Source organism: Convolutriloba macropyga, chromosome 4 (assembly GCF_964194025.1).
Source record: "Convolutriloba macropyga chromosome 4, txConMacr16.3, whole genome shotgun sequence".
Lineage (NCBI taxonomy): Eukaryota > Metazoa > Xenacoelomorpha > Acoela > Convolutidae > Convolutriloba > Convolutriloba macropyga.
Window position 1 is genome coordinate 60022269 of NC_134471.1, and position 5549 is coordinate 60027817.

A 5549-nucleotide genomic window follows, 5' to 3' on the forward strand; every position below is an offset into this window, starting at 1 on the left:
AATACCTTTGCAAGGGTCAATACGATTTTCTGAGAAATTTGTACTGATACTACTTTTCTATCTTTCCGCGTCCGCGAAATATTATAGATCGATCCAATTTGAATGAACACAAAATAATGAAGCTAGGAAAAAAGTTTGGAATACCTCTTTCAAAAAAATTTTGGAACAATGATTCATATGACTACAGCAGATAAGTTTGACATAAGATTTTGTGTTTTAAGAAAGTAGGTCAACTGGCCTGTTTGTCAAATCAGAATGTAATTTCTTCTATTTAATTTTGTTTGTGCAGTTCAGTGTACTTAATTTTGATCTACCGTACATGTAAAACAGATTGAACTCTAAGTTATTGAAACAACACAGTGTAAGTAAACTCTTGTATACAAAATATATCCGTTCAAACAAGTAAATCAAAAATTAAAAGAGTATTAACTATGTGAGCTTTTTCGAAAACTGAACTCAATAAAAGAACTGAATAAAAATCTGCGACGAAAATGGACGACAGAGCGAGCGAAACGGAGGCACTTATCAAAAAAGACGAAAAGGAAGAATCTGACTACTCTTGTGGTTCTACAGATTCAATTTCATACTGCATATCAGGGAACTGTTTCCTTCGATCCATTGCCGATTCTGAGTTTTACACATTTTTTCCGTATTTGTAAACAAAAAGAATTCAATGCGTTTGTTCTTTTTGTTTCCAAAAAAAAATGGAGAGCTCTGATGCACAACGAAAAAAAAAACGGAAAGTCTAAAAATTAAGCACTGTATGTTTATCAAAATTCGTAAATAGTTTTATAGCGGTCCTTTTCAGATAATTCTATTCATTTTCAGATATTTCTTAGATATTGCTTCGATCTGGGTTTTTAAAAGCCATTTTTTCATATTTTATTATTTTAGAGATCATTCTTATATTAGAAGAGAAAAAATGGCTATTAACTACTATGACCACATTGATTTCTGGAAATCTAGGCTAGTGCTCATTCAGAATTATTCTTAATCAGATGCGTTTAGAAGATGGTCAGGCATGATCAGACAAAAAATTGCTCTTGATTGGCAGATGGACAGACAGAAACCTCATGAGCGCTGATAATTTTGTGATATCATGATCAAAGATTTCAGCATATGAGTCTATTTTTATGGAAAAAGTTGAGGAAACAGCTCCATTCTATCAGACCTTATCAATGACATTGGCTTTGGTAGATACCAAGCTATGGATATATTCATAGCGTTCATGGGGTACTTAAGTATGCACACCATTCTCGACATGATGCCAGTACTCTCAACCAGACTATACGTCGAGTTCGACTGGACACCAGAACTGGAGTCAAGCTTGGGTGCTGCAACTTTTGCGGGACAGACTGTGAGTTATCTTCTGACCGGATTGGTGGCAAACAGAGTTGGTAGGAAAATGGGCAGTATCTTTGGAATGGCGTGGACTGTGTTTTGGAGCATTTTATGGAGTTTGTCGTGGGATATAGAGTCTCTGATTGCGATTCGATTACTGGCTTCATTAGGATTAGGTAAGCCATGCTTTCCTAATGCAAGGGCCGCAAAACGAAGTAGAGCGAAGCCCTTTATTGGCAACATGGTGGCGGTTTTTTTGCCATCAAAGTTTTTTTTTCACAAATTTGCTCATTTCAAAAGTCGGACATCCAAATTTCTTGTGAAAGTATCGTTGAGTAGTGGCCCGGACCCTAGTTCCAGAGTACTGCAGCACTGATGCAGCATATCCCAAGAGCTAAATGCCAGCGTAAGATACAAAAATATCCGCTATAAGATATGCTCAATTTTTCCTGACTTCATTTTCACAATATTTTTTTTTTTACAAATATGTCAAGAATGAATGGAAAGTGGACTAAAATTTTTCTCTCGATTGAAATGTACTTTGCATGCGAACAAAACCATCAACTAGTTCCAATAATTGCAAGAAAACCTTTTTCTAAAAAAGCTTTATCCCCCCCCCCCCCCCAACATTTTCGAAAAGCCTTCAGAAAACAAAAATTCTATATGGCAAAGATGACGAATGTTTTTTGGTGGAGACAGGGACTAATGGATTAGCATGGTTACGGTAGAGAAGGTGTCCAACTTATCTTGCCCATCAGCAACTTCCCCGATATACCTTTTATCTGTAAGAAAATATAACTACCCCAAACCCAGCAGTCACGACCATTTTTCCCTCACTATAAAAATTTTGAAAAATGCAAATTTTTAAACAAAACAATGGGGGATAGAGAATACACTGTATTAATAAAGTTGAAAAAAAACGAAGCAAGAAATTTCAAAACGTAGTTTTCACAACGCTTAATCTTTTTGCTATTTGCTGTCTTTGGTCACTCCTCAGGGCATGAAAACTCCTACAGCTTACAAGGCTCACAGCCTACGAATGCAATTTGAAACAAGAAGAATTTATATATTTTTTTATTTGGTCACTTATCTCTAAAAAAAGGATGTTTCTCTTAAAAAGTTGCAGTTTTTTCTACAGATAAAGAAACGCATGTTTCAAGATGCCTAATTACAATTTTGGGTGTTCTCATTGTTAAAAAAAGGAATCTAACAGTTTCCGACGTACAAAGATTACGAAAAATAAGCTTTAGAAGTTTGCTTTAATAATTTCTTCTCGTTGGTTTCTTCGCACTAAAAAAGTGAGCAGCCATGTTATTATATCCAATTGAATTGAATTTAAATTGAGTTCAGCTTGTTGTTCAATACTTACTGATTAATGTTTTCACTGTAACAGTGACACCAAAATAGCATGTATGGAAAACTTGAAGAAAATCTTCGTTCCTCAAATGTGAAAACTTGACACATTACAGTTAACCCGTCAAAAGACACAAAAAATGCTACTCGAACGTCAGCTAATTTCTCCAGCGCTAATTCAGGGCTTAAAATGTCTCCCGTACCTAGGTCGCAGTGAGTTTCAGCGCTGTACCATTGACTTTCAATTGTAACCAGTACTGTACCAGACAAATAGCAGTGTAAATAAATTTGCCAGTCTGCCCAGAGTCGATTAAGAAAAATCCCAGTCTGTTTTTTTTCTTCGCAGCATCATTTACATTATTGGTTAACACTGCACAGAATGTCTCAGTTCAGACTGTACAGACGAAGAACTAACAGACTGTACATAGCAAATTTTGAAAATTTCGAATGACTGATATCATGCATTAAATTTTCAACGTGGCGATACCCGGAGCTGCATTCTAGCCTAACTTGTACATACTACACCACAATTAACTGACACATCGACTTCCACCGACTTCCGCCGACCTCCGCCGACTTCCGACATCCGCCGACTTCCACCGACCTCCGCCGGCTTCCACCGACTTCCGACCTCCGCCGACTTCCACCGACCTCCGCCGACTTCCACCGACTTCCGTCCTCCGCCGACTTCCGACCTCCGCCGACTTCCACCGACCTCCGCCGACTTCCGACCTCCGCCGACTTCCACCGACCTCCGCCGACTTCCACCGACCTCCGCCGACTTCCACCGACCTCCGCCGACTTCCACCGACCTCCGCCGACTTCCACCGACCTCCGCCGACTTCCGACCTCCGCCGACTTCCGACCTCCGCCGACCTCCACCGACCTCCGCCGTTTCTACCTGATTGATGTGAATGCACCAGTGTATTTATGTTAACCTTTTTCCAGTGTTTGAATAGTAGACTCAATGGTCTTCATATGTTGTGTATTTCAGATTTGATTGAGACTTGTGTTTGAACTTTGTGTTTGTTGAACTGACTTTGATTTGATTGAATTGTTTGGATTGTATCAAGAAGATGGAACAGGTTGTTATTACGGTGGAGTTACACGAGTCGATTATGAAATGCAGGCGGGAAATAATGTTTGTTGTTGCGGATCCTAAACAGAAGACGTGCCATGGAATTCTAACAGTGAGGAAGGTGTTCGACATCGATAACGAACGAATGGATCGAGTACGGAATTTGCGAAAAAGACGGGCACCTGATGCGAGTGTGAGTGCTGTAGTGAATGAACGGAAGGGGAGGCGATTTGAATGCGGGTACTGTGAGTATGAATCACGTGCGCAGTATATCACTGCAAGGCACGTTGCCCGCGTTCATCTGAAAAGCATCCGGCCTACAAAATGTGATCTATGCCCATTCAAGACTATCTACTCTGCGAATTTGAAGAGACATAATCAAAGGGTCCATAATTCTGTTAATTTGAAATTGAGGTGTGAGTCAAAGTCGTCGGGGTCGGGGTCAAAGTCGTCGGGATCGGGGTCAAAGTCGTCGCGATCAAAGTCGGGATCAAAGTCGGGATCAAAGTCGGGGTCAACAAGCGTAAAGTCATGTGCAAAATCATCATCATCATCATCAGTTGTTCCTTTGAATTAATTATTGCATTGACTGATACTTGTTTTTTACTTCTTTGTTTTACTTTAGTTTGTTTACTGGATTACCTGTTACTTTCGTAATACCAATTTGCAGTCAATTATTGATCGTAGTTCACCAATTTGCAGTCAATTATTGATCGTAGTTCAGACTTAACTTCAACACCTGAGAATTACCTAACTCGAACTGTAACATCTGTGTCTTCAAAGCTATCTGAAATGAAGCAGTCAAAGGGTGTTAAGCGGGTTATTTTGGTCGCTTTTGGTTTGGGCTCTTTGGTTGTTCAGTGGTAGCCGCAAAAGCATTTGAAAAAGGGTCCGCCTGCGTATGCATTGAATTCCGCTGAGATTGATAAATGGTTATTTTAGGTACAAACAATTGACCAATCAGCAAAGCTTAAAGACCAGCAACAAATCTTTCCTGTTCTTATCTTACGCAAAAGAGCACACAAAAACTAACTTCAAATCGGAGTGCAAACTTAAGTTTAACTGTGTTTTAATGGTTGTGGTTTACGCATTGTTGGTTCATGGTGTTTATGGTTTACGCAGTCAATTTGGATCGACCAGATTTAACAGGAAGGAACTGTTCCATTTAATCATGTTATGCACGTGATCAAAATTTAGTGCTTATAACCTACCCCCCTCACTTGTTTCAATTATATCATAGGGGGGGGGGTGGGGGGTAGTTTCGTGGGGAAAGGTAGTAGGGGGTTATAATGGGAAACATACCTTAAGCTAACAAAAACGAAGATAATATAATTTGAATGATAGAATTGGATATTAAAGGTTAAGTAAAAATGAAACAGTTCCAACAGGGATCCGAAGCATGAATTTAAATTGAACAGATTTTTTGCTCCGTCATATAGAAAAAATGAATTAAAATTAAAAAATTTCAATATTTTCACTATTTTTTGCTTTCTTTGAACTTTCCTGTTTCATTTGCACGCAACTAATTTTTTGGAAACGTCGCAAGTATAATATGGAAGAAGGTGAAAGTAAGAGTTTAAACACCTAGGTTGGGGGGTCGATTTTTTGCTCCATCATATAGAAAAAATCATTTAAAACTAAAATTTTTTATCAGAATGAGTACTTGATCATTGGCGACTCGAATCTTCGGGACGCCAAGGAGTATCTTGAGCAAGATCTGCTCTTGCAAGAATTCGGTTGAGAAAACTCCGTTGCTGCATATCTGAATATTGCTTGC